This window comes from Canis lupus, chromosome 5, assembly GCF_011100685.1.
Source record: "Canis lupus familiaris isolate Mischka breed German Shepherd chromosome 5, alternate assembly UU_Cfam_GSD_1.0, whole genome shotgun sequence".
Taxonomy (NCBI): domain Eukaryota; kingdom Metazoa; phylum Chordata; class Mammalia; order Carnivora; family Canidae; genus Canis; species Canis lupus.
Window position 1 is genome coordinate 64830779 of NC_049226.1, and position 25807 is coordinate 64856585.

At 56.0% G+C, this 25807-nt stretch overlaps 1 protein-coding gene across 2 annotated transcripts in view; it reads right to left on the reverse strand.

The window, feature by feature from the left end:
* Nucleotides 1–2447, reverse strand: part of ACSF3 (acyl-CoA synthetase family member 3) — a 49768-nt gene extending 47321 nt beyond the window's left edge. Inside the window, exon 1 of one of the 2 annotated variants that reach the window (XM_038538038.1) lies at nt 2346–2447. The gene's annotated coding sequence lies outside the window, so the exon portion shown is untranslated. The remainder of the gene's footprint in view (nt 1–2345) is intronic. The other variant, XM_038538040.1, reaches the window with a different exon arrangement.
* Nucleotides 2448–25807: the final 23360 nt, after the last annotated feature.

Consider the following 25807-nt stretch of genomic DNA (forward strand, 5'->3'; position numbering starts at 1 on the left):
CCAACACGCAGCGCTGCACCTGTGGTCTCCCTCAACACACATCTGGGCGTCTGCCCCGTTCCTCCTGGTTTCTTCACGTGTGGAAGCCTTCACGTCCCCATGTAATAACAAGACTGTGGCACAGCCAGTGCAGGGACCGTCGGCACGCAAGGGGGACCAACGGCTGCAGCACTGTTAGCCTGGTGCTCGCCAGGGAGCCCCGCGACAAAGATCACTTCATAAATGATACTTGCATTCAAACGAAGGTGGCTGGTTTCAAAATGAATAAAATGGCACCTGATGGGCCGACGCCAGCCTGCCCCACGCCCCCCAGAGCCTGAACATAAAGTGGAGCCCAGCACTTTCTGTCGTCTGCTGCCTCAGTGGCCTGGGTGCGAGTGGACCGCATTCTCCTGGCGGCGGAAGGCATTCATTTCAACACCACGCCTGCGGGTTTCGGGGGCTGTTTTCAAGGTTATGTTTTTAAGTGACAGACTTAAAACATTCTCGCTGCATTCATGAACACTACATTCAAATCAAAACACTGAAAGGGAAAGACACATGCTTAAACCCATATCCGTATTAGGAAGTCAAAAGCCGTCTCAAAAATGCCATAACAAACCATGAGAGACACCTAACTCTGGGAAACGAACAAGGGGTGGTGGAAAGGGAGGTGGGTGGGGGATAGGGTGACTGGGTAACGGGCACTGAGGGGGGCACTTGGCGGGATGAGCACTGGGTGTTATGCTATATGTTGGCAAATCGAACTCCAATAAAAAATAAAAAGAAAAAAAAGAAGAAAAATTATCAAAAAAAAAAAAAAAAAGCCATCTGGAGGGATAAGGCTTGTAATCCCAAGTCTGGCGTCCACTCCAACGACTGAGTCGGCCTCGACAAGGGTAGGTGCCGGGGCATGGGCCCTCTGGTCCGGGTGGTCACCTCCCGCCACTCCCCCCATGCTCCCACCTGGGCCCCTGGCGCAACATCTCCCCACATGAGGGCTCTAACTCCTCACCCCTTCTCTTCCCAGCAAAGTCTTCAGTCTGGATCACAGTCTCCCCGGCCTCCCAGAAGGGGGCTGCTCCCAGGGCCTTCCAAGCACCTGGCCCCCCGCGGTTACTGCCCATAACCAGAGCCCCTGGCCCACACACGGGGGCCAGCCCTCCAGGTGTGCAGGTGCACCCCCACACCCGGCTGGCCCTCCCCTGTCACACCCGGCCCTGGCCCCCAGGCATGCAGGTGCACCCCCACACCTGGCTGGCCCTCCCCTGTCACACCCGGTCCCTAGGTGTACAGGTGCACCCCCACACCCGGCTGGCCCTCCCCTGTCATGCCCGTCCCGCCCCGGCCCCCAGGTGTGCAGGTGCACCCCCACACCCGGCTGGCCCTCCTCCGTCATGCCCGCCCCGGCCCCCAGGTGTACAGGTGCACCCCCCCACCAGGCTGGCCCCCCCCGTCATGCCCGCCCTGGCCCCCAGGTGTGCAGGTGCACCCCACACCCGGCTGGCCCTCCTCCGTCATGCCCGCCCCGGCCCCCAGGTGTGCAGGTGCACCCCACACCCGGCTGGTCCTCCCGTCATGCCCGCCTTGGCCCCCAGGTGTGCAAGTGCACCCCACACCCGGCTGGCCCCCCGTCACGCCTGCCCCGCCCTGGTCCCCAGGTGTACAGGTGCACCCCCACACCTGGCTGGCCCTCCTCTGTCACGCCCGCCCCGGTCCCCAGGTGTACAGGTGCACCCCCCCCAACCAGGCTGGCCCTCCTGTCATGCCCGCCCCGGCCCCCAGGTGTACAGGTGCACCCCGCCACCAGGCTGGCCCCCTCGTCATGCCCTCCCTGGCCCCCAGGTGTGCAGGTGCACCCCCACACCCGGCTGGCCCTCCCCTGTCACACCCGCCCTGGTCCCCAGGTGTACAGGTGCACCCCCACACCTGGCTGGCCCTCCTGTCACGCCTGCCCCGCCCTGGTCCCCAGGTGTACAGGTGCACCCCACACCTGGCTGGCCCTCCTCTGTCACACCTGCCCCGGTCCCCAGGTGTGCAGGTGCACCCCCCACCAGGCTGCCCCCCCCCCCCCCCGTCACGCCCGCCCCGGCCCCCAGGTGTGCAGGTGCACCCCACACCAGGCTGCCCCCCCCCGTCACGCCCGCCCCGGCCCCCAGGTGTGCAGGTGCACCCCCCACTAGGCTGGCCCCCCCCATCATGCCCGCCCCGGCCCCCAGGTGTGCAGGTGCACCCCACACTGGGCGCAGGGTGGGGAGCGGGGAGCGGCCTGAGCGGCACAGGAGCGGCGGCCCGGGCCGGGGTCCCTGCACGCGACCCCGGCCACCTGCGGGGGTGGGGGTGGCGCGGGGCGGAGGGCGCCCTACCTGGCCGGAGGGACGCCCGCTCCTCCTCTCCCCGCGGCTCCTCGGGGCCGGAACCGGAACCGCGGCTGCGTCCCTCCCCAGCGGGTCCTCCGGGAGCGGCGGCGGCGGAGGCGGCAGTTCCGGCGGCGGTTCGGGCCCCCGGCTCCCCCGCCCCGCCCCGCCCCGCCCCGCCCCGCGCTCGTGCCCTGCGGCCGCGCAGCCTGCGGGCCCGGAGCCCGACCGTCCCGGACAGGCAGCCGGACCCGAGACCGGTGGGCCCGTGGCGCTGGAGAGAGCGGCCCCGGAGCGGGGGGGAAGCGACCGGCAGAGAAGCTGCAGGGCCGCGGCGGGCTTCTGCTGGGGCGGGGCGGGGGCGCCTGGGGCGGGGCGGGCGCCGGCCCACGGGAGGGGCAGCTTCGCTGTTCTGCAGGGAACGTGGGACTCTAGAATTCTTAGGCCGAGTCCTAGGCGCCCCCACCCTGAGACGCTACCAGCAGGCCGACCCCAGGAGGTGCCTGGTCACGGGGACCCCCCTGCCTCGACAGCAGAGGCCCCGGGGCCCCTTGCCCTTCGGGGGCACACACAGACCTTGAACCGGGAAGCGGGTCCTCAGCGGAGTCCGCTGGTGCCCTGGTCTCCAGCTTCCATCTGGGGGACTGTCCGCAGCAGCGGTCGGGGCTCCCCACCTCGCCTCTGTGCCCGGTCGGGCAGACTCACCCTTCCTTTCCCCGACACGTCCAGTCCTGCTTGGTTCTCCTTCGAACCCCTCTGGGGCCGGGCAGGCCTGACTTCACTCCCGGGCACTGAGGCGGCAATAGACGGGCCCAGGGGAATTCTGAGTCCCGTCCCCACTGCCCCCCGGGGAACCTCCACCTGACGGCATCCCCAGGAACATGGAAGCGGTGGACTGTCTGCTGCCTTGGCTCCTTTGGGAGGGGATGTGAATAATCCAGGGAAAGTCTGGACATCCAAGAGGGACGGTCACATACGAAAGGATCAAGGGAAAGGGGGGTGACTCCCTCAAAGACCATGGGAGGACGCGTGGCCATGGCAGAGCAGACATCCTAGGAGGCTGTTCCCTGTAGCATTTACAGATCACAGCAGCACAAACCTGTATAAGGTGCTTACGCACCTTGGCCTACCCGTGTCTATGCTGACTCTTGGAGGGATGGGGTGCAGGAAGGGTGTAGGGGGAGGGCTGAGTGTCCACCATGGGAGCACTCAGTGACAGGGGTGGCTGTGGAGACCATGCAGGCAGATGGAGGTAAGTTGTGTCGCCTCTGTGGGCAGAAAGGGGACAGTGGTCCCTCAAACTCTGTGGAACTGTGATAAACAGACTACAAAATAATTCTTAAAGGGGGTGGGGACAAGGACTTCATGTAAACTTCATGACTCCTCAGACCTCGGGATCACCTGCCCAGCACAGCCACCATGGCTGTATTCTCACCTCTGGCTCCTACACACCAAAAGGACCCCCAAGGGAGGGCTCTCCAGCAGGCCCGCTGGGCAAGGACGTGGGTCACCATCCACACGGAAATTGTCATGGCCCCAGCCTCCTCTGACCAGCACAGGGCCTTCAGTGTCTCCATGGGCCCCTGGCCTCCTAGAGGTTCATGAGATGGGCGGGTGGGTGTTGCAGGCACTCGTGTATCCCCAGCTGTGTTGCAGACACAGGGATGTAGGCACTCCCGTGGCTCATGGGCTGCGGGGATGGGGGTGACGGTGAGTAGGTGGGCAGGTTGTATGCCGTCTGTGGTTGTGGCCTCAACGTGGCCCCCCCGCCAGAGTTCACATATTGAAACTCTGCCTCTTATGTGAAGAAGTGGGGTCTTTGCGAGGCAATTAGGACAGACAAAGGCGTGAGGCAGAGCCCCATGATGAGTCCCAGAGAGCTTGCCTCCTGTATGCTTTCCGCTGTGTGAGGACACAAGCAGGCGACAGGCCCTGGCCAGGAAGCCGGCGCCCAACCGTTGGCCTTCTATCCCCCAGGACTTTGGCCGGACTGTGGGAAGTCAAAGTCTGTGGCACTTTGTCAGGGCTGCCCATGCTGGCTGAGGCTGACAGTAAGTGCTCCCTAGAATCAAGCCCGGCAAGGTGACCACGATGGCTTTCAAACATGGAGGAGACTCTGGGGCCCCTCTGGGCAGGTGCTTCCAAGCAGGGGTCCAGGTAGTGAGGCAAGGAGCTGTGTGACTGTCAGGCAAAGGGCTGCCTTGCACCTGTCCCCACACACAAACAGGGAAGTCCTGTCACCTGTCCCTGCTCACATGCCTACCGCTTGATGGAGCTGGGATTTTGAACACAGAACCCAGTCCTGTCCCTCTGCTGCACTCCTCCCACCTTCTCATGGCTGTGAGGCTGGGTGAGCCACCAGACATGTGTGTCCCTTGGCTTAAACTGAGACTCTACCCCACACAATGCCAGACCAACCACTTCCATAAGAAGTCCTCTCCATGAGGTGTGCCCTCAGAGATATTCATGGCCTGGCGAACACTGGGCTGCCATGAAAGGAGAAGAGGGAAGCCACACAGAACCCTAGAACTGCTTATGACCACCTATGTTCTAAAAAAAATAGCATAAAGTACTTTCTCAGGGCACCTGGAGGGCTCAGTCCGTGAAGCGTTTGCCTTCAGCTTAGGTCATGACCCTGGGGTCCTGGGGTTGAGCCCTATATCAGGCTCCCTGCTCAACGGGGCCTGCTTCTCCCTCTCCTCTGCCCTAACCCTGCTTGTGCTCACTCTCTAATACATAAAAAAAAAAAAATTTAAAGTACTTTCTGGGGCACCCAAGTGGCTCAGTCAGTTAAGCATCTGACTCTTGATTTCAGCTCAGGTCATGGCCTCAAGGTCATGAAATCAAGCCCCATGGGGGGCACTGTGCTCAGTGCAGAATCCACTCGACATTCTCTCTCCTCCTCCTCTGCCCCTCGCCCCACTTGTACATGCGCTCTCTCAAATAAGTAAATAAATCTTTTTTAAAAATAAAGAAGTACTTTTAAAAATCCTAACATTCAAAAATTAGAACACAAAATTGCATGTGTGCTAGGGTTTCCCACTGCATGTGGGCAAAGCAGCATGAGAAGTGGAAGCAGGCGTGTTCTGAAGGAATGAGCTCCTGCATGGCCCCCCAGCACCACTCTGAGAGCCACACATGCTCCTCGAACCTGTGAATTGGTGGGGGAGCTGAATCCTACAGCTGGCAGGCCCATGTCAGCCAGGGGCAGGTGAGCTCCTCACCTCCCCTGGAGACCCCCAGAGTCTCCCAGAGGGAGACTCCTACCTGTTCCAAACCTAGGTTGCCCGTGGATCTGACCCTGGGAAGTGGAGTGCCATTGGGAGGGAGTTGGGGTGCAGGGCTTCCATGGGGCTGTGTGGCCCTGGCCACCCAGACTGCTCCTGGTTCCAAGCAGAGCCCCAGAGTGTAAGGGGATGTGGCCTGATGCCCCTCATCCACAGAACAGTAGGGGCAGCCCCACCTCCGTTCCTGGCATCCTCCAGCTAGGAGGACAGCGGGGCCAGGATGCTCCCAGCTGTTCTCAGACACTAACCACTGTTGCTGGTCAGCAGCCCCTCCACAGAGGCCTTAGAGTGGGTGCTCAGGATGCGGAAATTAGAGGATTAGGGTGGCTCCTTCAGAAGGCAGATGGCGGGGCAAGTGGTACCCCAACAATGCGGGCAGAATCAGGTGCAGCCCAGCCTCACCCTGAGGCCCCCAGTCTACTCCCAACCCCTAGCACTCTCCAGAGGAAACCAGAGCATCCTGGAAATGTGCGGAGAGGCTGGGTAGGAATCACAGCCCCCTCCCCATAAGTTTGTTCACACCCCCAGCTTAATGATCCCAAACTGCTGGGGGCACCTGGGTCGCACTTTTTCACTTGATTAAAGCAAAGCACAGATCTGGCTGGCAGCAGCTTCCACAGACAGGGAAACTTGGTGATGTCTGAACACATTCTCTTCCTGCCATAGGCTGGTGCACTGTGGCATGGGGAGCGGGTGTCGGGCCCTGGATGCACATATGGGGGTGGGCTAGCCTGCAGCGCCTGGGGTACCTGTTCTGATCCCATCCACACTGTCAGCCTCCCACCGCCTGTGCCCATGCACGTCGCCTCCCATGACTGGGCTGGCCTGTGTCAACACCAGGTTTGGAACGGCAGTGTGTGACTCCTGGGCGAGGTCATCCGAAGCATTAAGATTCCATCCTGCTCCTGGTTAGCTGCCCACTTGGGGGCCACTGGCAGCCACGTTGCAGGACACTGGGCGCGTGAGACCTCCTTCCCACAGCCACACGGGCAGTCCCGCTCAAGCCTCCAGATGAGCCAGTAGCCCCTGCCGAGCTTCCAGAGCAACATCCAGGGAGGCCCTGCACCAGCCCGCCCCACTGAACCTCTCTTCTGGATTCCTGACCCCAGAAACTGTGTGAGACCATAAACACTTGTGAACTAGGTTCCAGGGTGATCTGAATACAGCAATAAAGGATGAACACCCTGGTCCAATCCGTTACAGCTGTGTGACATCTGACAGATTAACTTCTCTGGGTCTGTTCCTACCTGAGGTGAGGTGCCTACTTCAAAAGGATATTGTAACAGTTAAGGAATATTTTCCATGTAAAGCTCTCAGCACCGCCCACGATATGGCCAAGGCTGAACAAGTAGTTTCTCTCATCGTTACACAACGTCTACATAAACATGTGCTTCTTGGAGTAGGGCGGGAACAGAAGAACCTCCATTCAGACAGGTGGGTTCAAGGCAGGTGTTCTGGGAGCAACATCTGAACGGGTGCTGGAAGGACAAGCAGGACGAGACATGGGGAGGAGGAGGAGGAGGGCAGGCAGGGCCCGCTGGGAGCAGTCCTCGCTCAGTGGAAACTGGACCCAAGCAGACGGTGGAGGGCAGCTGGGGTTGCATTGGCACTGGCCGGAAAGAATCTGGAAGTTACATTGTGGGGGCAGAGGCTGGAAGGAACCGCACCATGTGGCACTTCGAGGCCAGGCCACGTCTGGTTCCTGGGGTGTGCCCGCGTGAGGAAGGTGCTCAGAAGACAAGGATGAGTGAATGGAGCCCTTCTGACTCTTACATCTGGTCACCCCAAAGCACGAGCTGCTGATTATTAAGGAGGGTGACTGGTATTGGTAGGAACTGCCATCAAGACCACTGCCACCAAGTCAGTGATTGACATCACAAAACCCAGGAAACCACCCTGGCAGATTCTGTTGATAACCACTGGACGAACATTAGCCAGTCTACCTTCCTTCCCTCTTTCCTCTGGATCCTGTGTTCATGTTCCCACCATCCCTGAGTCAAGTGCTTCAAGGAAGGGGGGTCCCGGATGCCCAGCCCTGGAGGGCAAATCATCACTGACCCAAGCCAGTCACAATGGGCTCATTCTCCTTGTGGAGACTCTGGTCATGAGATGAGAGGGCAAGCCTGGGAATGTTGTTCTCACCGGTGAAAGCCAGATGCATGGGAAGAAGCAGCCCCCACCCATCCATGGTGGATGCTGTGTCTGTGATGTCTGGAGCCACTACAGCCGTCTTGTAACCGTGAGAAGCACCATCTGGAGAGGGAGCTAACAGAAGAGGCAGACAGAGCCTGAGTCCTGGGCCATATGCAGAGCCAGTGCATTTATCAGGGACTGTCCTGCCTCTGGACCGGTGCTGAGGCGAGCTAAGTAGCTTTAGCCACTTTGTTTTTTTTTTTTTTTAATTTTTATTTATTTATGATAGTTACAGAGAAAGAGAGGCAGAGACACAGGCAGAGGGAGAAGCAGGCTCCATGCACCGGGAGCCCGATGTGGGATTCGATCCCGGGTCTCCAGAATCGCGCCCTGGGCCAAAGGCAGGCGCCAAACCGCTGCGCCACCCAGGGATCCCAGCTTTAGCCACTTTGAATTTGGTTTTCTGTTATTTACAGTTAAGTTCCCTGAAGGTGGCAGTGGGAGGAAGGACAGGCTCATCCTTCCTCAATGCACAGGGACCAGGGGGGAAGAAATGAGGAGAGGCCACACCGCGGGGGTTCAAACCCTACAACACAGCCCAGAGCTGCAAGTATGGACTGTGATCCCCACTCCCAGAAGCAGGGTTTGGAGGCTGGGGAGTCTCTCGGCTGTGGCAGGTGGACCTTTTGTTCAGATGGGGAAGCCCTCAGATCAAGTCCAGAGGCCAGGGACGGGCAGAAATTCATCCCCTTGGCGCCTGTGTGTGGCTCCTGGGCAGGCACTCCACGTGGGCACCGCTGTGGTGCCTGCCACGCATCCTGTGCTCTGCAAGATCACAACCACCTGCGTAAGAACATACCATTGGGGATCCCTGGTGGCGCAGCGGTTTAGCGCCTGCCTTTGGCCCAGGGCACAATCCTGGAGACCCGGGGTTGAATCCCACGTCGGGCTCCCGGTGCATGGAGCCTGCTTCTCCCTCTGCCTATGTCTCTGCCTCTCTGTCTCTCTGTGACTATCATAAATAAATAAAAAAAAATTAAAAAAAAAAAAGAACATACCATTGTTTTGCCTTTTCCAGAGTTGGCCTTGCCCTGCAGCGCTTTGAGGGGCTGAGCCAGAGCCCGATGGAGGCCGCAGCGCCAAGACCTTGGCAGCTCACACACAGTCAAGGAGACCCAGCTTCCCCTGAGATGGTCCTTCATGAGGCAGCAACAATGACTGTTCATACTGAATCATCTTCTAGTATCTTCTGTGACAAAACAGGAAGTACACAGGGACCACTTCTCTAGCTCTGGCAGTTAACTCCCTGGTCAGGCTGCCTGCACTCAGGAACGTGCAGGTGGGCTATGTCTGCAAATGTGTTTCTGGAAGGGCTGGCCTTTGCGCCGGTACCTGTGCATGGGCCTTGTCCAGTCCCCCAAGGGCCTGAGTGGAACGAGGTGGAGGGAGGTGAATTTGCTGTCTGTGTGGGCTGTGACATGCACCTGCTCCTGCCCTCAGACGGCGAGTCTCTGGTTCTCTGCCTCTGCATGTGGCTGGATCAGAGCACCGCAGGCGCTCTAGCTCATGCACAACAGACCGAGGGACGTCCTGGCCTCCATGAAGGCTGAGGTGGTTCCAGCAACAGGTCTCCTGGTGCACACGTGCCTCCTGCTGCTTGTTTCCCGGAGAACCTGCATGATGCACCTGCACACTGTAGGAAGGTGGGTGTCGTGGGATGAGCACATGGGCCAGGGGGGCAGGAGGGGCCATGCGGTCATCCCCAGGCCCGCTGACAGGCCCTTCGAAGGGAAGGGAGGCGAGGCCAGGGGTCACTGGGAGGGGGCTCAGAAACAGACGCAGACTGGTGTGGGACAAGATGGGGGTGTCCGCAGAGCGAGCCACTGGCTGGATTCATGTTCACTGAGGTCTCCTACCTGCAGAGCCTGCTGGCCCCCTCCCCCCTGCTCTCTCACTAGGGCCATGCTGATGCCTCCCCATGGGCCTCTGCACCACACAGAGGGGTGAGCCAGCAGTCAGGGGACCACGGGACTGAGCTTACTGGAAACAGAGCTGGGGTGCACAGGGGCATTGTTCCTTATGTCTTTCCTCCTACTTTACTGGGCTTCTGAGGACAGGGCGCAAAGGAGTAGTCACCTCACCTGGATCATTCTTAGGTCCTGCTTCTTAACAGTAGATGTCCTAATTTCCCCCATTTTTTTTTTTCAGGAAGACTCACCCTGAGATCAGATCAGAGAGGGTATGTGAACTGTCAGGATGCACAGTACATGGCCTGTCGTCCAGCAAGACACAGAGCAGGAGCAGCGGTGTGCAGCATAGGCCCCAGAGGAACAGAGGGGGCTGCTGTCAGTGAGGTGAGTGCTGCAGGGAGCTCTTGGACACGGACTGGGAACAGCTGAGCCACACAAGACACCTGGATACCTGGACACCTGCATGGCCTTTTTCCTGCTGTCAAACGTGAGCTGAGAGCTCCAGAGGGGACAATAGCCCATGGTCTCACTCAAGATGCCACAGCTCTTGGGTTCAGGAGGGTCTCGGGCTGCCCAGAACAGAGCTGTGGGGCTGAAGGGTGGGGAGATGGTGTGGGCTTCAGAGTACGTTTACTGTCAGGAAACAAGAGGCCCAGGAGAGCTTCCCAGCAGTTCCAGAGCCCAGCTCTGCCCAGGCTCACACCCACCCCCGGGTTCAGCACGGTCCTGGGGCTGGAGGGGGACCGAACACAGTGCTGGCCCCTGGGGGAGCCCAGAGCCGCTCCTGGGCCAGGGGGTGCCTGACCTCACACCCTCCTTTCCAAGGCCTGGCCTTGGCTGCTGGTTGTCTCTCTATTCTCTGCTGGAATGATTGTGGAATTCAGGTCACTCTGGGCTCCACATCCCCTTTCCAGACCCACAGCAAGTCCATGTCAGCCATGTTCCCTCTAGGTTTACCTTGGGTGGTCTCGGGGGAGCAAAGTGGCCCTGGGCCCCATCCTAGCACCTGCCTAGCTCCTGGCCTCCCAGCAGGGAGGCTAACAGCGTGGGCTATTGTCAGAGGCTAGAAGAAGTTGTCAAAGGCTAGTGGGTGGAAGGGCCACCCCTCACTGGGCTACTGGCCATCAGCAAGGAGCCTGGGGCTTCCATAGTCTTCTCCACCCTTCTGGGGTCCCCACAAAGCCCCTTCCTGGGAACACTTCTCCCATGCTCATGATTTTCGTTTCAATACTCCTGGAACATATGTACACTGGCAGTAGGGGCATCTGATTTCATAAAACGAACACCTGAGCAGTCTCAGTCCTGAGCCCAGCCCATTCCAGAGTGGGCTCCATGCCAGCCAGTCCATGGCACAAATGCCCTGTGTTTGTACTCTCCCTGCTGCCCACTGGCCCCTCTGTGCCTCAGTCCCCCTTCCCCATGAGCAAGAGGTGGGACCAGACGGTCCTGTGCCCTCCCAGGGCCTTTCTGTGCAAGACTCTATCCCATCCCTCTGGAATCTCTGCGCCCTGATCCCTACACTGGGGAAGGAGTATAGGGGCCAGCTATCCCCTGGCATCCTTGGTTGCCATAGCCGCAAAGGAAGACCAGTCCTTGGCCCAACATAATGGCATCCACAGAGGCTGCATGCAGAGACAGCCAGGCCTTTGGTGGACTGGACAAGGCACAGGCAGGACAGTGACAACAGTGACATGGGTAGTATACTGAACCTTCACCCTGGGTCAGCAGGGGCCAAGGGACTCCATAGAATCATCCCATATGGACTTCTCAAGCTCACAGAAAGGCCACAATCTCCTGCCTTTAACAGTCAAGGAGAGTGGGGCAGGGACACTTGGAGTGGGCAGCAGGCTTGTGGGGGAGACTCACAGGCACCATTACATTAAACTAGTCAGGCCTCTGATGCTCTGAGTCCCTGCTCTGCCACTGGCTGGCTGTGCAGCTTCAAGCAAGTTATTTATTCTCTCATGACTCACTGTCCTCATCTATAATTGGAGATAATCAGTGGCTAATTGTGAGAGTTAAATGAGTTAAGCTGTATAAACTGCTGCCAGCCGTGGATTAGTGCTGTATGCTAGATATCACCACTACCACCATCACCACCACCATCATCACTGTCACTGCTACCGTCACCATCATTACCATCACCACCACCATTATCACTGCCATCACCATCACCACCACTACCACCATCACCACCACCATCATCACTGTCACTACTACCATCACCATCATTACCATCACCACCATCATTATCCCTGCCATCACCATGACCACCATGACCACCATCATTGTATCAGCTGACTGTCAGCTTTCTTCCATACTAGTTGCATGGTCTCAGGTGAACTGCTGACCCTCTCAGTGCCTCAGCTTCCTCTCCTATAAGTTGAGGTAACAACATCTCAGCTCCCAGAGGATTAATCCTCCTCCCTGTGAGGATTAAAGTACTAACCTGTGCCCATGACATGACAGTGCACATTGGGTTGGTGCCCTCTCTTGCTAGGAACGGAAATAATCTGTCCTCATTTGATCTCAGGGACCTAGGAGGCACCTACTTTACAGATGGAAAAACTAAATTGGGGAGCACAGGTTCTGGCCAAGGCCTTAGGATCAGTAGGTGGTGGAGCTGGGAGAGCAACCTGGGATTTACTGGAGGTGGACTCTGTTCACATCCCTTCCCTGATCTTCTCCTGAATCATACCCTGTGAGCTTGCCAACAACGAGTGTGCTGGCAGGGCTGGTCTGGCTGGTGCCTGGGCATCAAGACTACTCCAGGCTTCTCAGGGCTTCTCCATGCAGCAGCCAGGGCAGAGAGCCTTTGCATGAGCTCAACATTGGCAGTGGGATCACCCAAACCCCACTCTGGGTCTCCCATGGAGCCTGGCACTCAGTAATCACCTGTGATTGGCTGGCACTTTGGGTGGTGTGGTGGCTGGCAATTCCTGTGTGGGTGGTATTCGGCAGAGCCAGCATGGGAAGAGGGGTAAGGGCCACAGCGCTTGGCCTCGGGCTCTGGGTGGGGAAGTAAGGGGCAGGGCTGCCACAGTGAGGCCCGTTTCCTCTGGCCAACACACTTGGCAAACAAGAACCTCAGCTGTGAGGCAGTGCTGGGCACATGCGTTCAGTGCCAGGCTGCCTGTCCCATGTTTGCCTGTTGCTTGGCCACACACAGCCCCACCAGGAACGATGGCACTGGAGACGCACACCAGGGTGATGGCTCTCCACAGTGGCTGCAGCTCTAGGGCCTGGCGCTGTTGCAGCATTACTGCCAATGTTTGGTTAGTCCCTGGGGATCCCCCCAGAGGCTGTCCCCTCCCTAACCCCTCATCTTATTTTAGCCACAAGGATCATGGGGACACCCTCCTCCCAAACAACAGACAAAATTCTGCCCCCAGGGCAGGTTTGGTCTCTGCTCCTGGTGTGTCTGTCTAGAACATGCTGCACTGTAAGTATCTGCCAAAGCTGGTGGTGTGTGGGTGGGTGGGGTACCTATCTGCATCTGCAATGGAGGGAGGTCCTCCACAGCCAGGGCCCATCAAACCCAGCCGTAAGTGCAATTCTCTTGACCAGCACAATGATCACATTCTTAAATTTGATTCTTGGAACGCCTGGGTGGCTCAGTGGTTGAGCATCTGCCTTTGGCTCAGGGCGTGATCCCAGGTCTGGGGATGGAGTCCCATATTGGGCTCCCTGCGAGGAACCCGTTTCTCCCTCTGCCTATGTCTCTGCTTCTTTTTCTGTGTCTGTCATGAATAAATAAATAAAATCTTTTTAAAAAACTTTGATTCTCTTTGGGTGAGCTGTGACCTCCCACCCCCCCACCCCCGCCCCGCCACTTCTCTCCTTCCCAGTCACTGCTCCTTGCCGGTGGCTGGCAGGTATCAACTGGCCACTCACACCTCCCCCACCAGACAATCCCATAGCATGACAAGCTTCTCAAGATGCAGCGACACAGTCCCACAAACAGGACACGAGTGGTCACTCATACAGTTGTGTAAGTGCCACAGTGGAGAGCAGTGTGAGGGGCTCCCCAAGTCAGGGGTTGTGGCTGTGAGATGCAGGTTAATTCCTAGAGCAGTTCAGACCAGTGAGGCCATCCCCACAGGACCCTGACTTGGGGGACCGGCCCCAAGTCCATCCAGCCAAGCTCTTTGCAACGATGGGGTGACCCACAACCACTGGCCAGGTAGGGGCCTGCATTCTGAGTTGGCTACACAGCATCCCAGAAGCTCACATATGCTCTTGGGACCTCAGTTTCCCTTATGTTGAAATATAGGGTTGGATGAAATCCAAGGTTTACAGTTTTAACACATGTATCTCCTGGAACCATCCTTCTTCCCCAAGAAATTTTTTTTAAAGATTTTATTTATTTATTCATGAGAGACAGAGAGAGAGAGAGAGAGAGAGAGGCAGAGACACAGGCAGAGGGAGAAGCAGGCTCCACACAGGGAGCCCAACGTGTGACTCGATCCCGGGTCAGGCCCTGGGCTGAAGGTAGGTGCCAAACCGCTGAGCCACCCGGGCTGCCCCCAAAGAAATTTTTTTATGTGAAAGCCTAACATTGACTTACTCTAAACAATACTCCCCAGGAATATGTAAACTGGACGGACGGCCAGAGTTGCTGGGAGTAGGGGCAGAACTTGGGAGGTTTGCTGTGCCACCCCCTAGGCAGCCTCTAAGAGGCCCCTGGAACCCTGGTCCTCTCGGAAACCTAGTTTGAGAATGCCTGGATTGGGTGGCACAGCAGACCTTCCCAGCCTGGCCCGGGAATGAGCGGTGGCCCGAGTTCCTCCTGGGGGCTGCGGGCTGAACAGAGCAAGCACTGATTGCTCAGCAAGGCCCCCAGGGGTCTGTACTTGGTCAAGGCTCCTGTGAACATGCTCATTCCTCCCCCACTTCCCACCCAGAGAGTGTGGCTAGTTCTGGCTCTGAGCCTGCTTCCCCCTTTGAAGAAGAAAAGGACAAGGTGGACAGGGATGACGACAAGGTCTGGGGGCAGGTGTCTCTCCACATGGGCCCTCCTGCAGCTGCCCACGTAGGATCCTGGGACATGGAAGCCGTGTGCACAGGCACCCTGGTGTTCCGGCTACAGAGTCGCCTCCTCCGGAAACCGGTGGCTGGTGGCGTGTGGGTGGGACAGGGCTCTTTCTCACACCCCCGGGGGCCCAGCCCTTCAAAACCAACTGCTGAGGACACCAGAGTCTACCCAGGTGCCTGGGCAAGAGACTAGCATCCGAGCCACCCTTAAAAACCCACCTGGTGGCCCCTGCTGCCTGCACACCCAGCAATTTCACTTCCCAGTGCTGGGTGGGTGAGGGACAGATCATCCCTGCGCCCACGCACTGTATGCATCGGCTCAGGTGCAGATGCCGGATGGCACCACTGCCAGCCCATGCCGGCTGGGACCACCCCCCAGGCTACAGCCAGAGCAGACGGTTGCCTCCCAGGGCAAGGATGGGCTACAGAGCCACTACAGCAACATAAGGGACATGCTGGGGGAGGGGTTGGCCAGGGACTCCAAACCAGGACCTGGGTCTGGGACACTACCATCCACCTCCCCGGCACGTGGCAGGGTCAATGTGTGATTGCAAAGAAAGTGGCTCACATGATCATGCCTTCGAGTTCATAGAAATTTCTAGAAGCAGGGCAAAGCGACCTAGCCTGAGGCCGGGATGTGGCCCTAGCCATCTTCAGGGCAATTCCTGCAAACTCCTGCAGCCTCCAGGCCTTCCTGGGCTTTGGAAGGAGGGATGCATTGGCCAGAGGGAAAACCCTTCTGTGGGATGCAAGGCCTGGTCCTGGTCAGGTGTGGCCACGGATTTGCTGGGGGACCATGAACAAGCCTTCACCCTCTCTTCTAGGGGTGCTTCTGGCTCGGGACAATGCATGGAGGGCTGGCAGGGGTCTGGCTCTGAGGAGGCAGTCTCCAGGAGCAGTGGTGGGACCTCCTATATTCCCACAGGCTCAGGGACTCCCAGAGCTGAGCATCCACCCAGAGTCAAGGTGCCCACATCTTGGAACCCTAGCCCTGCTGAGGGGTGGGACTGAGCCTTGGGCCCCCACGGTCGGGGCATCTTGGATTTGCTCTACAGGCAAAACGGCGTGTCTCCACTGGCTTTGAATGGCCATCTGTTTTAGGATTAGCAGTTGGGATGCTCGTACTAGAAGCATGGTGCTCAAGGTAGGAGGTTTTTTTGTGCTTTTTTTAAGGATTTTATTTATTTATTTGAGACACACAGAGAGAGAGAGAGGCAGAGACACAGGCAGGGGAGAAGCAGGCTCCATGCAGGGAGCCCGACGTGGGACTCCATCCCGGGTCTCCAGAATCAGCCCCTGGGCGTGAAGGCCGGTGCTAAACCCCTGAGCCACCCAGGGATCCCAAGATAGGAGGTTTGCAAAGCTTTCAAGGTCACACGTACTAGGCACAGAGAAGACATTCATCTGATAAACATCTTCTTGGATCACCACGTGGCCTCCCCAAAGGGAGTTCACTTGTGGAGAAGAGAAGGGAGGACTTCCCTAGCCCTAAGCGTACAGGGCAGGAAGTAACGGGAAGGCGGTCGGGCTCCATCTCAGATGTGCCAGCTGTGGTAGGGACCTCTGTTCCCGGCCTGGGGATGGGGAGACCAAGGTTCAGAGAGAAACAGATGCAGCAGTGGTTAGCCGGTCATGAGCTCCAACTAGCACCAGTCCCGCTGACTCCACCTGCCCAGGGCCCAATTAGAGGCCCGAGGGGCCCTGCCTTTCTGTCGCTGGTTGTTTCCCACCCCACCCCCACCCCCACCCCCACAGGCTGCAGAGTGGACAGGGCTGAGCTGTGGTCACTTGCAGAGCTCAGGGCCGGGCACAGCCAGGAACAAGGCTCCTAGGGCTTCTGGCACAGCAGCAGAAGGGCCCGCTCCCCAAGGGAGGCCTCATGCTGAGAAGATGGGGCACCCTGGGTCAGAGCCAGAGCTTCTAGGTGACCTCCCTTCCTGGTGGGCCATGGGTGCCCCCAGGTAACACATGACCCCAGGCTGCGGACAGCTGTCCGTTGTCTCGTGATCTAGGATAGGTGGGCCTGGGTGAGTCATGAGCTCAGCCTGCTTGAGGGTTAGCCCCCGCTTCCGGGGCCTCACTGGGTGTCTAACAGGGGAAAATCCCACAAGCCAAGCCTCCCCATGGCCAGTCTCCCTTCCTCTTTCCTCTGGCCTGGGCTTGCGCTGGCTGGACCACACCTGCGGCCACGATGCTGACACCTCCCCATTCTTAGCCTCTTCCCACTCTGTGGACACCTCAGCATCCTGAGGGCCAGAAGTCTCCTCCCTCAAGGGGGTACTTGGGGTGAGGATCTCTCAGAGACCCTGTACTCCTCATGGAGCAGAAGGGAAAACTGAGGCCCAGAGGCCATTGCCTTCAGTCTCATGGCCATAACGAACCATCTTAAGACGGTGCTGGGCCTTCAGGACCCATGAGGTGTGAGGAGCTGACCCTTTACACCAGGTGTCCTTTCTCTGTCCTTGGGTCAACACATAGCTGCTAGAGACACTATTACTCAAAGATGATGTCAGGCTCAGGAACCCCACATCCTCCAGGACAGGCCTGGCCCCCAGCCACATCCCTACTCAGAAACACTCGTCTCCACCCTGCACTGAGCACAGTCTTCTATGTGGCTTCAGATGACCTCAGAGCAGAAAGCTGCACTCCCTTTCCCAGGGCCTTGCCTCTCAGGGGATCTGCAGGCCAGCATGTCACAGCTTCTCTCCAGGGCATGGGAGTCCCTATAAATGTCCCAGGTCCTCATGCCTGGATGCTTTCCAGACCCTCCCTCTGCCTCCTGCCGAGCACATCCTCCCCGGACCCATAGCAGACCAGCTCCAGCCACAACATGCCCAGAGCTGCTCTGTTATGGTCACACAGACAGGGCACTTTCATCCTTCTGATCCCACCCATCTGCATCCACGGCACTCCCTGTCATGCCTTCCTTGGGGGCTGTCCTGGTGCCCTTCCTATCCCAATCACCCACTGGTCACAGGTCACCCAGGCTCTGTGCCTGCCGCTGGGTGGGAAACTGTGGGAGGGAGGGGTTGCAAAAGGCGATGTGTCCAGTATCTTGGTTGTGGTTTCTGAATGCATATGTTAAAACTTACACCCTACATCTAAAATATACATACTTAATCATATGTCAATTATGTCACAATAGGGACGCCTGGGTGGCTCAGTGGTTGAGCATCTGCCTTCGGCTCAGGGCCTGATCCTGGGGTTTCAGGATCCAGTCCCACATTGGGCTCACTGTGGGGCGCCTGCTTCTCCCTCTGCCTGTGTCTCTGCGTCTCTCTGTCTCTACTATGAATAAATAAGTCTTTAGAAAAAAATTATGTCACAATAAAGCTGTTTAAAAAAATGGTGTTAGCACCCAGGATAGCAGACATGCAGGAGTCACCCCAGAAATCCAAGAGAAGACAGAACATGGGCAGGCAGTGGGCCGGCCCTGTGCAGGTGGCAGACATCCCCCCCAAACAGCCAAGAATGGGCAGGACAGAGCAACAATCTATGATATGAAGGAGATGCTTCTCATCTAAGGATGAAACGACTCAACGAAAGAAGAAAACCCTTAGATGATTATCAGAGGAAAAAGCATTCTAGGTGTTGAGGGTAAAGAAATAAATCTATTAAACCTCTAGACAGAGAAAAAAATTAAATATTACATTAAATTTGTCACAACCTTAAAATAATATGTTCTAAAAATCATAAGGCAGTATTCAGAGTTTTGAGAGAGAATGATTTTGATCCAAGATTTTATATACAGCTGCGAAACTCAGATATTATGCCAAGGGCAAGCTGCAACCTAATAGGAGAGGAATCGGGGGAAACTCATCAGAATCAGGACATGGTGCTACTGAAGACTAACTGAGAGCAAAAATTTAAACACAGAAGCAAATCCAAATGACCAGTATGATGTGTTTAAATAACAGGATATACCAATGCCATCAACAATTTTTCAAAGATTTTATTTTTAAGTCATCTCTACACCCAAATGTGGGGCTCAAACTTACAATCCTGAGATCAAGAGTCATACATTCCACTGACTGAGCCAGCTCAGCACCTACCTCTCAAGGCCATAGGTGATTTTACTTTTATTTTTAAAAAGACTTTATTTATTTATTTGGGAGAGAGAGAGAAAGAGAGCGTGTGTGCATGAGGGGGAAGCAGACTCCCTACCAAGCAAGGCACCCGACAGAGGACTCAAACCCAGGCCCCTGATCTCCTGACCTGAGCTGAAGGCAGATGCTTACCTGATGGAGCACCCCTCCTCCACTGGCACCCCGCCATAAAAGAATTTCAAAGAAAATGTAATATGCTAAAACAACACCAAGCAAGTCTTCCTTTTCCTAAGATCCCTCCCTCCACAATCCAGGAGGGTAGAGTCAGGCAAGGCGACCAAGCAGGAGCCCGCGGGGGTGGACGGGCTTCCCACAGTGGCTGACGCAGCTAGTTAGAGACAGGAAGGCAGGTTCACCCCTAAGTAAGGTGAGTACAAGGAGATGAAAAACAGGAAGAGCACCTGCGAAGGCCCAGTGGCAGGGACAGCAAACACGCAGGGCAAGCATGGGACACAAGAGGGACAGAGCACTCATCACTGCCGTTGTGACAATAACTACAAATACATCTGACTCCATTTTCAAAGACAAAGGCTCTCAGATTTGGCAAAAAGTCAACAGTGAACTGAAATATGTAAGAAATATGTAAAAGGAGCCAGTCAGAAAGGTTGACATTGAAGTTGGATGAGACAGGCCAGGAAATCGAAACCAAAGGAAATAGAGGTTTTGGGATTGGAAGTGGAATTCCACACACAAAGGTTCAGACGAGACGAAAGAGACCAGTTCTTCTGGGGAGGCCAGTCGTCCCTGGAGCCCTTCACAGCTCCAGCCTCACACCCCAGGTGAGTGTGGGGAGCAAGCCCAGCACCTGCGCACAGTCAGAGGCTTTCTGCCCAGCAGCCAGGTCAGCATGGATGCACGTGGAGACCCCGGGGGTCCTTGTCCCCGACGAGCTGCAGAGCAGCATCCCCCCAGTGCTACCCTCTGGCCTCCCTCCCACTGCCGTCTTCTCCGCAGCCCCTGACCACTCCCGGCCGGCGTTCCATTTCTGCGGGTCTGTCACCTCGAGAACGATGCACAAATGGGCTCACGACGCATGTCACCTTCTGGGACTGGCTCCCTCCGGTTCAGCACAGGCCCTTGGCAATCCGGGATGTGCACGAGGCACTGCTCCCCGCAGCACCGAGGCATGCCCCTGGTGTGGACGCAGTGCAACGGGGCTGACCAGCCACCTGCTGCAGGGCAACTGGGTGCCCCCCTGGTGTTTCATGGAGCTGCCAGGAATATCCATGTACAGGTTCTAGCGTGAACACAGGTGTCCACTCCTCTGGGACATACACCCCGGGGAGCCTGTTCTGCCTCATGAGGCTGCCCCACAGTCAGGGAGGCTGTGCTCAGGGCACTTAGCAGCCGCGTCGGAGAGCCCGGCCCGTCTATGCTCTGGCCAGCCTGGGGTGAGGTGCCCCCCTCTGTTCTCGCCAGCCTGTTACATGAACAGTGATGTGTGATGGCAGCCCCATTTTTCATCTCCCTGAGGCAAATGGCCTTGGATGTCCTTTCTGGGGCTCCAGTGCTGTGACCTCTCCAGTGAGGTTTCTGCTCCTACCTTTCCTGCACTCTCCCTGGCCCATCTCTACAGCATGGGGCTACGGGGTTCTCCATATACCCCATATTCCAGCCCTCTGCCTCGTGCTTGCTTGGCAAATACTCCACCCAGCATGCAGCTGGTCTCCCCATCCTCTCAACAAGATAATCTGCAGAGAAAAGGCTTTTAATTTTGATGAGGTTCGGTTTATCAGTTTTTCCCATTTATGGATCGTGCTTCGCTGTCAATTCTGAGAACAAAAACTTTCACGTAGCCCTAAGAAATCTTGTGTGCTTTTTTCTAAAGCTGTTACAGTTTTACGTTTTGGATTTAAGACTGTGATCTGTTTTGAGTTCACTTTTTTTTATTCTAGTAAAACACACATAACACAAAATTTACCATTTTAAAGGGTACAATTCAGAGGCGCTAAGTACATTCACAACGTTGTGCAGCCATCACCACCATCCAGCTCTGGTATTTTCCTATCACCCCAAACGTACACCTGGTGCCCAGCCCCTGCCCCAGGCCCTGGCAGCCACACATCCAACTTGTCTCTACAGATTTGCAGATTCTAACTGTATTTAGAGTTAATGTTTGCATGTGGATGTCCACTTGCTCCAGCTCCAAGTGGTAAAAAGGCTGTTCCTTCATCCACTGAATTGTTTTCATATCTTTGTCAGAAGCCGTCCGGGCATGTCTGCGTGGGTCTCTTCTGTTCTATCCACCCGGGATCTGTCCCTATACCAGTATCATACAATCTTGACTCTGCAGTGGTGGTACAATTTTAGATGTACTTTCTTCTTTTTTTCAGGACGACCTAGGTCCTCTGCCTTTCTGTGTACATTTTAGAGTAATTTTGTCTATCTACATCTATAAAACACCTTGGAGTTTTAATATGAATCATGCTAAATCTACAGCTCAATATGAGATGGGATTGATATGTTTATTTGTTGGATCTTCCAATCTGTAAGCATGAAATGTCCCTCCATTTACTTGGTTCTTTCAGCAGCATTCTGGAAGATGCAGCTTATAGATCTTGCACATATTTTGTTAAGCTTACATTTAAGCATTTCATCTTTTGGAGTGATTATGAATACTATAGGATTTTATTTTTTATTTTTTGTTTAATTTTTTGAGGGAGAAAGAGGGTGAGCAGGGGCAGAGGCAGAGGGAGAGAGAATCTCAAACAGACTCCATGCCAAGTGCAGAGCTGGATGCAGGATTCGATCTCCGAGCCCTGAGATCACGATCCAAGCTGAAATCAAGAGTTGGACACTTAACTGACTGCGCCGTCCAGCTGCCCCAATACTGTGGGATTTTAAATTTCAGTTTCCACATACTTGTTTATAATATATATAATATTCACAATATGTATTATAAGTATACGTGTAACGTACAGGTGTGTACATGTGTGGGTGTATACATATAGACACATATGTAAATGTGACGGATTTTGTGTGTTGACCTTGCATCCTGAAATCTTGCTGAATCATTTATTAGTTCCAATTATATTTTGTAGAATTCTTGAGATTTTTTAACATAATCATGACATCTGTAAGTAAACGCAATTTTTGTTTTTGTATAAAAGATTTTATTTATTTGAGAGAGAGAGAGCCAAGCATGAGTAGAGAGAGGGAGGGGCAGAGGGAGAAGGAGAAGCAGGCTCCCCATGGGGAGCCTGATGTGGGGCTCAATCCCAGGACCCTGGGATCATGACCTGAGCCAAAGGCAGATGATTCACCAACTGAGCTGCCAGGCACCTGATTCCTTGATAAGCTCTGGAGCGGCTTCAGGGCATGTGGCCCCCTGGTTCGTCCTGGTGTTGATATTTCAATCTTCTTTCATTCTAATTTGGTCAGTCTTGCTAAAGGCTTATCAATTTCACAATAATGAACTTTCACATGAACAAGAACAGTACTGAAGTGTGTAAGGCAAACTGGGGTGAAAATATATGGAAAAACTGACAGATACAGTAGCAGTGGCCACACTTTAACACACTTCCCTCAGTTTTTGACTAATCAAATTAGCAAAAAAAAAAAAATAGATATAGAGGAACTGAGAAATATTATTAATTAAATTAATTAAGTAGGTCTAAATTTAAACTCTGTGACCTATACTCAGGAAACACATTCTTGCCAAGTTCCCTTGTAGCAAGTACTAAGACAAGTCACACTTTAGGTGACCAAGAAAGCCAGGGTGGCCAGGGTGGCCAGCTTGTCCTGGTCTGCCTGGCACCACAGGTACGTGTCCTGGGCAGTCCCCCCAGTCCCAGGACGGCCAGGACAGCTGGACGCCTCAGACGTCACCCAGGCAGGACTCATAAACTACAGTATGTCGAAGCTAATAATTATCAGTTGAGGGTTTGCTACAATTCCCAGCTGTAATTAATTAATTAATTAAAAAGATTTTATTTATTTATTCATGAGAGACACACAGAGAGGCAGAGGGAGAAGCAGGTTCCCTGCGGGGATCCTGATGTGAAATTTGATCCCAGGACTGCGAGCTGAAGGCAGATGCTCAACCACTGAGCCACCCAGGCAACCCCCTACTCCAGCTGGAATTTAAAATATAACTTGATTAAAGGAAACCAAAATTGTCAGTACAAAATATCAAAAAAATAACAGTGAAGTTTCTAGATGTTGACACAGTGGAGGCCATCAGTGACCACGGGGTAAAGGGTGTCCGGATCAAAGGTCAGAATAAAAACCCGTCGTGATGAGCCTTGGGTGTTTGTGAGTGCTGGGTCGCTGAGTCACGTGCCCAGAACTCCTAACACACTGTACGTTGACTAACTGGAATTTAAGTGAAAACTAAAAAAGAAAAGAAAAGAAAAAATAACCCAAAGAAAGTACACAAAAGGGATCCCTGGGTGGCGCAGCGGTTTGGTGCCTGCCTTTGGCCCAGGGCACGATCCTGGAGACCCGGGATTGAATCCCACATCGGGCTCCCGGTGCATGGAGCCTGCTTCTCCCTCTGCCTGTGTCTCTGCCTCTCTCTCTCTCTCTCTCTCTCTCTGTGACTATCATAAATAAATAAAAATTTAAAAATATATATATAAAAAAAGAAAGTACACAAAATAAGTAAATAAAGCAGAAACAATAAATTAGGAGGCAGAGAAAATAGTATTGACAGATGTAGCTGAGAGATATTTCTTTACTAAAAAAGCAAACAAACAACAAGGTAGTACAGCTTCTATGTAATCTAACCCAGAAGTATGAGGCTGGGGCGCGGAGCGATGAGGAATGTGTAACCACCTGGCACAGGAGACTAGACTACAGGCTGACAGAACTCACATGGTTCTACCCCGCATTACTCACTTTCTGAAAACATACAGGTTATCAGAACAGACCTAAGAAGGCAGAAAATCCAGACAATAATCACAACCAAGGAAGAAACTGAAAACATAATCCAGAAGTTACTCCCCAGAGGGCAGTCGGCTCAGAAGGCCTTGCGGGCAAGCGCTTGTCCGCAGACGAGGAAAGTCAATTCCCAACTGAGTTTACAAAGATCGCTTAACCCTGGTATCAAAACCAAGCGAAGACAGCCCAAAAGGACAAGGAGCCAGATGGCTCCCACAGTGGCCACGACAGTGCAGCTGGAAGGAAATGCCAGAGACCAGGCGGGCTGCGCACTGGCCCCCACCACCACGTGCGCAGTGGCCATTGCACAAGCTGGGGCACAAGAACGTGCAGGCAGGTACGCACAGCCAGGGGAGCCAGTGCCGCTCACCTTATTCTCAGGGACCTTACGCTTGTGGCCTGACACCCGCCACCAGGGAGGACTTAACACAGCTGCTAAGCAGCGTCTTGGGGTGTTTTGGAGGCCGTGCTTGCCAGCGTGCTGCTGCAGAACAGCCCACATGTGGACGGCTGTCACCATCAGGCTCCTTGTCTCTAAGCAGCAGCATTCCAGCTGGTGGACAGTGTGGCCACAGGGGCACCTCACGGAGATGTTGGGAGAACTGGCTACAGGTAAGGCCCACCTGGTGGGGACCTGACACACCGCGAGTGTCCCACAGATGAACAGCCGTCGTTCATTTCATTCTGAGGGGATGTTCTGGAGACTTCTGCTCTTCAGTTCTCCATGGACTACACCCTCCAGGGAAGGGCACAGAGACATCACTACACCTGCCACAATCCCGGCTCCCACAGCCACACCTGGATTGCAGGTGTCACCTGGCTGGGCAGTGTGGCAGTTGCTATGGTGGCCACACACCTCAGGTCTCACCGCCTCAGGGGTCACATCATGGGCAGGAGGGGAAACGTGGCCAATGGCAGGGCCTACTGGGTGATGGGGTGCACCCTTACCCACAGGGGTCTTACAGAGGGATACCCACCTCGCCCAGCGTGGTCAGCACGGATGGAGCCTGGGGCCAGGCACCCCCCTTCTCCCACCCTCGCCCCACACAGGCTCTGGCAGGCCCTGTGCTGGCCGCTAAGCCTGGTGGCCCATGAGCAAGGGGAAGATGGAGGTGGCCCCCCGTGCGGCCAGCTGGTGGCATCCACCACCCCCTCTCCACTGGAGGTCGGCCCGACACTACCACATGCCTTCCACGGTGGCCCTGGGTGGCCCGGCTGCCCGCCACACTGGCAGCTGCAGGAGGCCAGGCCCCAGCCATCCAGTGGGCAGTGGTGCTCCACCAGAAGCGCCCCTCTGGGAAGGGCCAGGGCCGGATGCGGCCGCCCGCGGGTGGCGGGCAGCGAGGGGCACCCAATCAGAAGGCTCCCGAGTGCGACTTGAGTCCCGCTGGCTGCGTGGGAGGGAGGCGGCGAGGAGAGGAAGGCTCTCGCGGCCGCCCGCCCGCTGCCGGGCTTTCTTGGCTGGGGCTGCTCCTGACAGAAGGGATGCGTGTCGCCAGGGCGGGGGGCTTGGCGTGCGTGCGTGTGCGTGTGCGAGAGAGTGCGTGTGTGTTTCAAATACAAAAAAAGCAGCAGTGGCGGCGTGGCTACGCTCAGCTGCGGGAGGCTGGCCGGCTCCGTCCGTGCCAGTTCCCTCCGCGCTGGCACCCGGCCGGAGAGGGCGAGGTGCGGGGCGGCTGTGCGGGGAGATGGACGCTTGCCACGCGGGGGCCAGGCTCGCAAACAAAACCCAGCGCCGCTTGCTGGCAGCCGGCGTGGGAAGGCGGCAGCCGCCGGGCGAAGGAGCGGTGGAGGAGCGGCCGGGCGCAGGCGACGCGGGCAGCGGCACAGGTAACGGGCGCGGCGGCTCGGCCTGGGCGGGGGTGCGAGGCGGGCGGCTTGCAGCGGCGGCTGCACCCAGGGGGCTCTGGGCTGTCCGGAGTCCAGGCCAGCATAAGGGGGACCCTTTCAAGCCCACCTCCCTGAGCACTGTCCAGGGCGCAGGAGACGGTCCTCCACCCTGGGGGCCTGTTGGTTCAGGTGCAGTGGCCAGGAGTCGTCGGGGCGGAGGGGGACTCTCC